Raw genomic sequence first — 12,077 nt, 5'->3', positions numbered from 1 at the left:
ATAATGTATAATTTTTTAAAGGGTATTCCGATCATAGCCACAGCTTGGGGTTAAAATCTGCCAAGAAGAAACTGAATTTACTGTCCCCCAATTTTTTTTAAAAAAAAAAATGCGTTCCACCGTAATTTTCATTAAGAAAGGTTTGATTTTGGCGAAATATATGACGTGTTTTTTTTTTAAGTTTTCCTAATCATCCCCACTGAATGGACTTAAAATCAGTAAAGAATAAAAAAAAGTCGAATTAATTATTTGCTTTGTTCCTTTTTAAATTTCAACGATAACTGTTGTAATAAAAGCTTTTTGATCTTTTATGCAATATTAATATATGTGTTTTTTTTAAAAAAGCTTCCCTTAGATTCGAAGATTTGCGATTAAAATCAATCAAGAATGTGCGGTGGACCTAGCTTCCTAATGTAAAGTAGATTCCATCTTCTTTGCTGGTTTTAAAAATATGTTCCACAATATCTTTCGTAAAATAAACAAAAATCGATTTTGGTGGAACATGACGTATATTTTTCTTAAGAGTTCACAAGCGTCTCTAATGCTTAGAGTTGAAATTGGTCAATAATGAGGGAGTGAATTTCGTCCTACACTGTAAATAATATAAGGACCTTAAAAATTTGTTTCTTGCACCTTTTATATATCTATATACAGGCCCGCAACAAGAGGGGAGTAGGGGAGCCTGGCCCCCCTAAACTTTTCGGGCCCATCCAGACCTCAATACAAAAAAATTTAGATCTTTGTAAGAGGTTTTTTAATGACTGCCCCCTCCTAATATATTCATGACCCCCCAAACCTCTGTGGCTTCGGGCCTCTCTCTCTCTCTCTCTCTCTCTCTCTCTCTCTCTCTCTCTATATATATATATATATATATATATATATATATATATATATGTGTGTGTGTGTGTGTAAAATACAGTTTTTTTGTTCGAAATTAGAGACTTTTCTCGTATATTTTGGGATTTAATTAGTAAGAGGAAATAGAAGGGACCGTTCACTTCTAGAATGCACATAACTAGTACTGTAGATGTTTAACACCCTTAGAAAACGGGGTAACCATGGCAACAAACAGAACGTAGTATTATAGTATTCCAGTCCATAGTGGCATGGCATGTTCCACGAGAAACATTTCATGTATTTTCTGACCACGTCACAAAAAGATTAAGCCTTACTATTTAGACTTATGAATAGTGCAACACAAAGTAATGTTAGATTTACGTCAACAATGGCGTTAGTAAATAATATATCATCATCAAACAGTGACATTAAGCTGTTTTATCTATGAAAATTATCTGATGTTATCTCTTTCTGAAACGAAAAGAAAAGTGAAAGATATCAGATTACATCAAGTTCAATTTGTTGGCAATGGCAATTTGAAAGGATCTTCCAACAGATAACTGCAGCACCGACAAAACCCCACAAGAAAGAAGTCCATTCATTATGACACTCTATCAATGCTGAGTAGCTATAATAGGACATTTTACATTGTCTGCAACAAGGTGAAATGGTATGTAAAGCCCCCCCTTTTTTTGCGCCTTCTTCCTTTGCTGCACCTCCAAAAAGCCATGAGTGATTTCAGCAAACGTTTCATATTGAATCCTTGTGACTGGAGCCACTAAAACTTCGCATATAAGTTGACTTCGCGGAGGCAATCTTTTATGGACCGTTTTCGGGAGGTTACGACGACGCTGGGACAATGGCAAAGGGGAAGTCGGCTGGGCTACAAAGGTGATATAATGCCACATTATTCAGGGTCCACATCATCAGCTTCTCACCTAAAAACCTTGCGTATATAGAGTTGGAAGTGCGATTCTATTGTGAGAGGCGTAGATGAGGGGGATTTCATTCCATAAGCTTGCATGGAATTTTCAAGAAGTAAACTTAAATCTAGAAGACATGAAGTTAACCTATTCAGAGAGGAGAGAGGAGAGAGAGAGAGAGAGAGAGAGAGAGAGAGAGAGAAATGTTTTATCCATCTGATCATTACCATCTGTCAACCTGAATGCTTCTTCCGGGGCCTCTATTCCTTCCCATCACTTTTGTGTTTCAGTACAAGAAATCTTCCTACAATTGTAATATATACTTTTAGGATACTTTTAAAGTTTCCTAAATTTTCATTTTTCTTTTAAATGTGCTATTCCTGTCTTACTACGCTTTTGTTTATCATCAACTTAAATGGGGTTCTAACCAGTATTACCGGTATGAAATATTTTTGATTCATAACATTTTTTTTTACAGAGGTAAAAATGTTTCACGAACTGCTTAAATATTTTAACACCTACATATTCAAATGAAATGAGAGGAAATTATTAGTTTAACGGCCAACGTTTATGCACAGAGGTTAAGGGAGGCGGTGATAATGATAAGGGTTGAAATGATAGAAGAAAGAAAGTGAGAGGAAACGACAGAATCTCGAGAAAACCCATGCATACGGTGTTTGTCGACGACAAAGTGTACTGTGCGCGAGCTGGAATCAAACCAGGGACCCCATGCACCTTCTACTTATTCTAAAAAGATGACCAACTGGTATACAATAGTAAAGATTTTATTATGGATTACTTATCTCTAGCTTTTAGTGTTTAACTGACGTTTAGTATTGGAGCAGTTCCTGAAATATTTTTATTCCTTATCTGTTGTAAAGAGACGACCACTTTGTATGCAAAAGGAAAGATTTTTATCACAAATTGAAGGCGTGACTTCCATAGCCACACAAGTCCAGCTGAAGAGATTGAGAAAGTCAATAAAAACTGAATATTTGTTGGAAATATGAACTGGGAATTCAGATCTTTTTTATGCTTACTGACATATTTGTTATTCAGCAAAGTGTATGAAAAAATATCTGATTTCCAAGTTCACATTTCCAACAAATATTAATTACTAGCTTTTGGTGTTCATCTGATGCTTAGTACAGGAGAAATGGATGAGATAAAGTAATTCAGCAGTTCGTAATTTTACCCTCTGTAAAAAAGATTCATGACGCCTGCAAACAGTGTTTCTTTCAGACATAATGTTCCGGGGGGCACACTTAGTATTCCGGGGTGAATGCTGGTATTACTCTATTTATTATTATATTATACACGTATTATTTTGGTCTTCTCCGGGGGCCAGTGCCTCCCTCCCCCCCGTAAACATGTCTGGAAGAAGCACTGCCTGCAAGACGGTTTCCCATCGGGCGATGTGTGGTTAGGATCGCTGGCAATATTCACTGTTATTTGTGGCTTTCTAGATCCGAAATTGATTAATCGTAATTGAAGTAGTTCCCTAAAAGCTTCACGACGATATGAAATATTTAATACAATGGTTATAGTCGAGTCAAAATACGGTTTGACCTGGGCAAAATTGCAACCTTTAGTTTTACACCTGTATTTTGTTTAGGTACCTCACCTGATGAAAATATCCAAAATCCGACAAAATCGGACCACGGGAACACCCCCAAAAACGGTTTCAAAATGGCGGACCATGGTTGTTTTGAAAAAATCGTAGACCTTTACGTTGGAGGCTCTAGTAGCCCTCTTAATTGACACAGAGACATGAATGATACCTCGTTGGAACGCTCATAGACCAAAAATTGCAACGAAGTGACTTTTGTACCCATCATGCCCAACCCGTAGAAGAAGAAGAAGAAGAAAGTTGATTTTTGTTTTTTTAATTAATATTTCTTGGACCCTGGCAACACTGTACGTTCTCATACTCCGGCAGAAAAATTCCTACGCGTAGACCAGACATTGGTGACAATAATATAAAAAAATAAAAGACGTAGGTTTAACAGTAAGGGAGATAAAAATTCGGAACCGCGGACAAAGGAGGGTCACTGTATATTTTTTACTGTGGTCTAATTTCTGTTTCTTAGATCTAGCATCCTCCCTACTTGACATAGAGATATGAAGCATACCGCGTTGGAAAGCTTATGGAACCCCCTTGCCAACGACGTATCGTTTGTGCCCTCTGTGCCCAACCTGTAGAAAAAGAAGAAGAAGAAACCTTGAAAAAATTGGGAAAATCTACACTTTTACCTTTCTTGGGCTCTGGCAACCCTGATAATCGTTCTATGCATGAAAATTGTTTCTTTCTTTAAATCAAAGGTCGCTTTAATAAAAGTACTATACATAAAACAAAAATATTCTTAAGCAAAAGAATGGGAATAACGAAAGACTTTGGGAGGCAAATTACACATCTATATCGCCATTGCCTACGCTAACACTGTCCTCACCATATTCATTTAAACAGTTAAAACATTCAGTTTCTTGGCATACACCACAAGCAATAGCAAATAGAAGGTCATACCATAATACAGTGTACAAGACAATTCGTTTTATAGAAACATAACACCTATATATAAAGCAAAGATATTCTAAAGCAAAAGAATGGGAAGACGAAATATTTTGGGAGTCAAATTACACATCTACATCGTCATCGCCTACGCTAACACTGTCCTCACCATATTCATTTAAACAGTTAAAACATTCAGTTTCTTGGCACACACCACAAGCAATAGTACATGGAAGGGCATGCTTTCTGCGAGTACAATACGTTCTTGCACACACGGTAGCACAGTTGCAATGAACAATGGTGAGCAAATTCCATACCCATCAAACACGATGGTTGATGTGCCATATTTACGAACCGTATATTCAGCAAATGATGCAGCGATATTGTCGTACGAACTGCCTTTACACCATGGTAGTCTATGTAACAATGATCCTCCGTCTAAGACATACAGAATATTGTCTGGCTCCGTTTCTTCAAACTGTGCGGTCTGCTGCTTGCTGAACTCTAGTATCGCATGTGCCAGTGGGGCTTTGTCTGCCTTACGCATCATGCTGGGTGACTCAAATAAAGCTGGTGGGTAGGCACATAATTCATGCGCTAAGGTCTCCTCTAAAGATGTGCTGCCTGCATTAGCGACAACTAACAGTCATTGAAACAAAAGATTCGAATCGACGGAGATATCGCTGCTGATTTTAACACTACTCGGGGATGCTAGAGTTTTGACTTTATCTGCACGTTTCCACTTCACAGTGAACAGGTCTTTGCCAAATAGTTTCTTCGCAAGCTCTTCTCCAACTGAAAATAAATTATGGAAGTTGACCGAGGAATCCGCTGTGACGCCAGTGGCAATGTTTCTCAACGATTTGTCTCCGTCAAATGGTGAAATGGGCTGCACTTCTGCAAGAATGCGACGTGTGTCACTGATATCACATGACATTCTTGACGTTTCGGCTTCTTTATGTTGTTCGCTAGTGACATATGCTGTGTAAGAGTTTGCATCGCCAGATTGTACTCGGAGCATGCTGGCATTGAGAGCACCCACAAAGATCGTTGTATCTCCGACATTCCACTCCCATGGGTTAGACCTCCAGTGGATGTTAGCGATCTCATCAGAACCTGCTCTATGACTAGATCAGAGGACAACCCAGCCCAATATCAGTTACTTCTTCTAATAACTCCGAACGCATTTTTGAAAGCTTTCGTGAACTGTTGGATTAACCGATGGCAGCGTTAACATTTTGCAGGTACAAGCACGTCGACTTCAAATAATTGAAGTGTCCTGCTGCAGCGAATATGGGAATGCACTCTGCTATAGCATCAAGGTGATCCTCCCAGCTTCCTGTTCGGTCTGCTGCCACAAGTTTCCTTGCTGTAGTCAACATGCGCTGGTATGCAAGCCACAACTGACTTGTTTTTGATGTGTTAATAAGTTCTGACTTTCGTGCTTCTATTTTTTCTCCGGCTTCTTGAAGAAGAGGTGAAGAACTAGCTCCAGTTACAGTAATCTCACCCGACATCAGACTCTGGTAGAGAGAGTAAGCATCGTTGATAGCTCTGTGTGTTCCGTTATCGGTCTTCAGAAAAACATTCTCCACAAGCAATGCACTTAATGCGAGGTCAACCATCATGTGAAGGCTCTTGCTACGGACTTGCCACTTAACATATGTACAACCGAATTTTCTCCATAAAGCTCATGCAAGATTTCACGTAAGCCTGAATCATCCATCTGGGAACCAATTTCTCCTAGAAGGTTCATCAGAGTATGAAATGAGCCCAACAGGAGAACCGTGTCCTTAATACTGGTGTTATGTGCTCTGTCATGCAGGATACGTGAAGCTTTCCAAAACAGTGGTTGGTCTAAGGTGATGATTGGTGTAACTTTATATTTTCTCGCAAGATTATTCAGATACACTGAAGTGGAATAGATGCATGACATATCAGATAGATGGAGGTCAATAATCGGTAAGCAGAGAACAGTGGATTTCCCTGAATGATGAAGAGATGGATCTGCGTGAATGGCCTGCGTCATTCCTGACCAGTTAGGTGTGCGTGACGGAAAGTGCCAGGAAAGTTTCCGCAAAATATCCAGGGAGCTTTCTTCGGTGATTGTGCTGCTACCAGTTCACAGTTGATCTTTTCAAGAATAGCCCTGGCTTCAGTGTATGCGTGAATGGGAACACTGGCAAGGGACTTCACATCAGCATCAGAGACGGGCTTCCGAAGGATGGTTAGACTGGTAGTAGTGGATGGAGTAATGGCCACCCACATTTCCATACTATGGAATGTGCCTAAACCACTCAGCGTTTGGAGATTATGGTCTACATTATCCGCTGCAAAGAGGAGAGTCTGATCTGCTGGCATTTCGATCACACGATTACCAAATGTACTTGCAGCACAGCGTTCAAACCGCTGCACTTCCGTGTATGAAGAGCAAAATCCCAGATGATGCAGCGTGTCAATCAGGTGTTTCGATCGATAGTGGTGGTGCAGCTGCACAGCAACACCTAACTGCAGAGGAGCTAACATATCTCTTGGTCTGGCTGCTTGCATCAAACACTGGCCAATCGATGCTATTTTAGTTTCATTGTCCTTTCCGGCAAAAAGTATGGCATAGAATAGTTTAAGGCTAGGTGCAATGTACTGAAGGAATTGCTGAATGATCAAGTCGCTGGGTGAAGGATATGTATCACTTCCAGTTTGTAGATTGGATTTTATGTCGCTTTTGATCAGTCGAGCTACTGTTTCTATTATTCTATTTTTTATCCTTTTCTTCATCATACTCTCGTGGTAAATCACGATAAGCCCGTAGAATGTGATTGACAGTTTCTCGAAGTGAAGTCGTTTCTTCCACTGTCACTAGAAATTATAATTTTTTCACCGAAGTACTCCATTAGTTGACGTTTCATGTGCAGTCTGTCATATACAATGTGATCAGTCCCTACAAGAAATGTGCCCATTTTTGTAACAAGTTCTCCCACAGTTAGTTGCTTCCAAATAACTACAGATGCGCTGAAATGCTCGGATTCTCTCATCATTTGTAGGTCGGCCAGCCCGGAACTTTTTTGACGCTGACTGATTATCGGTGCAGTATTGTTGAGGAATTGCTTTACCTGTTCGAAAGTTGATACTACATGATCTGTGATAGACACAATCTCCTGCATGAAGATCAGATGAGAAGTACTCAATTCGACCTCGGACAGTTTGTGACCAGGTATCGTTTCGTTCATTGCAACACTTTAAAATGCTGTGTGGCAATGCTTGTGTTTTCACTCGCACATTTTCTGATTTCAACACGTGAGGGTCATCAAATAAGACAGGCGTTCCGCAAAACAGGCAGTCACTGTTGCTGTTGAAGGACCCATCCGACGAGAGAGTAACTCGTTCTTGAATCGGCGATGACGTTTTTCTTTTTAGGGCAATCGCAATCTTTTTTTATCAATGTAACGTTTGCGACAAGAGACATGAACCACCATACTTGTAGCGGCGAGAATGTTACTACCGCGAGCCTTACTGGCATTGTTCACTCCTTCAGCTCCCTTTTCTTGAAGTGTAATGAGGTTGTCAGGATCTAGGCTTCTGCAGATGATACACAAACGTGTAAGAGAATCAGCCATGGTTCTTCAATGCCTAGGTTCATGCAAGACTATGATATGTAGAAAACCTTATGGAACCCCATTTCCAACGACATATCGTTTGTGCCCCCTATACCCACGATTATCAGGGGTGCCAGAGCCCAAGAAAGGTAAAAGTGTAGATTTTCCCAATTTTTTCAAGGTTTCTTCCTCTTCTTTTTCTACAGGTTGGGCACAGAGGGCACAAACGATGCGTCGTTGGCAAGGGGGTTCCATAAGCTTTCCAACGCGGTATGCTTCATGTCTCTATGTCAAGTAGGGAGGATGCTAGATCTAAGAAACAGAAATTAGACCACAGTAAAAAATATACAGTGACCCTCCTTTGTCCGCGGTTCCGAATTTTTATCTCCCTTACTGTTGAACCTACGTCTTTCATTTTTTTATATTATTGTCACCAATGTCTGGTCTATGCGTAGGAATTTTTCTGCCGGAGTATGAGAACGTACAGTGTTGCCAGGGTCCAAGAAATATTAATTAAAAAAACAAAAATCAACTTTCTTCTTCTTCTTCTTCTACGGGTTGGGCATGATGGGTACAAAAGTCACTTCGTTGCAATTTTTGGTCTATGAGCGTTCCAACGAGGTATCATTCATGTCTCTGTGTCAATTAAGAGGGCTACTAGAGCCTCCAACGTAAAGGTCTACGATTTTTTCAAAACAACCATGGTCCGCCATTTTGAAACCGTTTTTGGGGGTGTTCCCGTGGTCCGATTTTGTCGGATTTTGGATATTTTCATCAGGTTAGGTACCTAAACAAAATACAGGTGTAAAACTAAAGGTTGCAATTTTGCCCAGGTTGAGGGTAAAATTGCTTTAGATTTCCTGGACTATTACGTCATTTAGCCTTAATAAGATTAATGATTGAGAGGGATCAGGATGAATACAACTAGGTATGGATTAAAAGCTTCGATTTAACATGGGCTATAAACACTTTTCTTTATACAGGGTGTTTCAAAATGATTTGAAGGAATTTACTTCTTATATTCTGTGAAGATTGTCAAATATTAGAGTGTCAAGTGAGAACTAAACTCCAGATCGTTGGTCCTCGATCTTCCTAAATTTTAGATTGGTTTCTTATAGAATATCGCGACAAAGTGAAATGAAGTGAATATATAATTGATAATTGAGTGATAAATAAGTTTTAATTCCATTAATTATTTTCACCATAATGAGTATGAAAAGCTGTGCTTGAGACACGAGGCAAGCTTTCTAAATTTATCAGTAAAAGTAATGTGAAAAATGGCACTTACATTGTGTTTCTCTGGTAACCGGAAGTCAATCTTGTAGGCTCCGCTTCTCCATAATTTGTTAACCATGTCACATGAACTGAAGCATGGGTTTGAAGTGTGGTTGACTGAATGCACATGATCCTTTCTATATGAAACGACGGAATGCCATCCACATGCCTTTCATAATTCCTTGTCTGGAAGTTTCGCGTAGCTGTCTGATAGAACAAAAATAAGCTTAAAGCTTGTTTCAATAATTTTAATTAGATTTTGGAAACAACATTCAAAAACAACAACAAATTCATTCAATTTAAAAAAATGATGTTTTGTACTTAAGTCAGCTTAAATTATTTACATAAATAGACAAAAAATACGAAGTGTAAATATTCACAAATTACAACAACTTGGGGTCTTTAATCATGGTATATATAATTTTGTATAAAGGTAACCAAGAAAGTTCTGTCGCTTTTTGCGGAGGTCTGTGTTGAATTGGCCCTCACACCTGAGACTTCCATGCGAATGGAGATAAGGCAAACATCTGTTGTTGGTGCGGGTATATCCAATACACTACCTGGTTGTGGTAGTTCAGTTACACCGTGAACTTGTGTAAGGACAGAGTGAACATGGAACCTCATAAGATCGTGTGTGCTGTACGAGTTTAAACTAGTGGCTGGCACAAAAACTGGTTTTCCGGTTTTCGGTTTTTAGGAAAATTAAAAAAACGGTTTCGGTTTTGTTCAAAACCGGTTCGGTTTTCACCGGATCCGGTTTCGGTTTTCCTCAAAACCGGTTCCGGTTTTTTCCAAAATTTGTTCTATTTCTGACCAGAATAGTGTTTTGTTGTTCTCCGGAAACCGATTCCGTTTCCAGATAAATAGTTTTATGCGTTTTCCAAAAGTTTTTACCGAAACCAGTTTCGGTGAAAACCGAACCGGTTTTGAAGAAAACCGAAATCGGTTTTGGAGAAAACCGAAATGTCGGTTTCTCTGATTTCAGTTTTTCTAGAAACCGGTTTCCGGTTTTTATAAAAAACGGTTTTGCCCATCCCTAAGTCAAACTAGGGTCAAACGCCGCTACAGCGGAGCAGAAGGTATACCAAGCCTTTGGTGAGTGTGTCGTGACTACGCGGAGAGTGCAGCGGTGGTTTAACAAGTTTAAGGACGGCAACGAAACATTCGAAGACGAACAACGTGCCGGAAGACCAACACATGTACAAAATGAAGATCTTCAGGTAGCAATTGAGGCGAACAGTGGCCAGACATGTGAGGAACTTGGACTGGAATTCAGTTTGAGTGGAGAAGCCATTCGGCAGCACCTCCATCAACTTGCGAAGCACTACAAGTTGGGTCGACGGGTCGCACATGATTTGACTCGGGCCAGAAAGCAACGCGAGCAGACACCTGTGTTTCTTTGCTATCTCGTCTGAGGAAGGAACCATTTCTGGACAGGGTGTTGACATGTGATAAGAAGTTGGTCCTGTGCAAAGCTCCACGGCGCCGTCATCATTGGTTAGCATCCCATGAACAGGTTCCAAAACAGCCGAAACTAGCACTGCACCAGAAAAAGGTCCTGTGGTGAACAAACACTGTCTGCGTGGGTTTCCTCGGGGTTCTTCCGTTTCCTCCCACTTTCTTCATTCCACCATTTAATTTATTTCTCATCATCGCAGTTTCCTTTAGCCTAACCGGCATAACCATGGGAGATTGCATTTAATTTTTTTAAAAAAATCTTTATATTTCTCATCTTTCTTTCTTTCTGAACCCTATATATGGTGGAAAATTTTTATGACCTATTGGTAAACTTCTTCCCCTGCTAAGTTACATTTAATAATTTGAGTCATGTGGAAGTGTAAATGAACTGTTCGTAACGTGTAACAACTTTCGTAGACATTCTCTTTAATCTTACTTGTAATAATAACTAAAGGTAGCAAATATTTGATTTATTCACACACCTGTCTCATAATTATATGATTACTCTGTATAAGGTGAATGCACCATCTTTCTTAAGAGAGAGAATCAACATTTTTGATCGAATATTGCACAATTTATTGGACGAGTAATACATCACTTTGAGAAGAAGACCGTGTTGGTGCAGAAGTGAATTGTTTGAACTTGTGCGTGCTACATGGGCAATTTGTCAGCGAAGAATTAAGAAAGAGAGAGATCCAATCTGAATGCGTACAGAATCCTCTTGTACAGTGTGTCTTGAACGGCTTGATGGATGAAGCTGGAAACTCGGATTGTTCCATGATGAATGATAACCACTTAGGCTGCCTTCACGAGGTATTTCTGCTCATCTCCAAAAGAGACCTTTGCATTTTGCAGCAGAGCTCTCCCTTCGATTTATATATGTATATACGATCTACGTTCAACTAACGCTACCCCCCCCAAAAAAAACATCTTTCCAACTACTTACTTTTCTCCTTGCTGGATTTCTTTCTTTTCTCTCTCTTTTTTCCAACTTAGACAAACAACATAGTGGTTAAGTCTATAAATATGCCTCAGTGATGGACAGTTCAAAGCTAGATACCACTTATTATAAGATGTTCGTTTCTACTTCCTTTAAGAAAGTTTTATTTTAGTAATAAAAAAGAAGTTATGTTTTCTTTTGCTTTATTTTTTTCCCATGGAACAGAAAGTAAACAAAATTCAAGATATAGTTTTCGCTCATAGAATTTCATCCATCCATAGTGGGAGAGAGTGGTGAGGAGAAAGTGATTGCCCCTTTTGCTGAACACTCCAGATTTTTTTTTACTTGTAGAGAAATAGAGGAACAATATATGAAAATATGAATAAATAACTTGTTATTCACTTCACTACTCTCCTACATATGTGCATGTAAAATGCGGATTGCTATGATTAGTTTATCTCAGAGTATGAAAAAATCTTTACATTTCCTCTTTTTATTTATATTTCGTGTAATAATTGTATTTATTCTTCCATAATGTTTTC

The sequence above is a fragment of the Thermobia domestica genome, chromosome 7 (assembly GCF_964235325.1).
Source record: "Thermobia domestica chromosome 7, izTheDome1.hap1.1, whole genome shotgun sequence".
Taxonomy (NCBI): domain Eukaryota; kingdom Metazoa; phylum Arthropoda; class Insecta; order Zygentoma; family Lepismatidae; genus Thermobia; species Thermobia domestica.
This window is presented reverse-complemented; position numbering follows the sequence as displayed.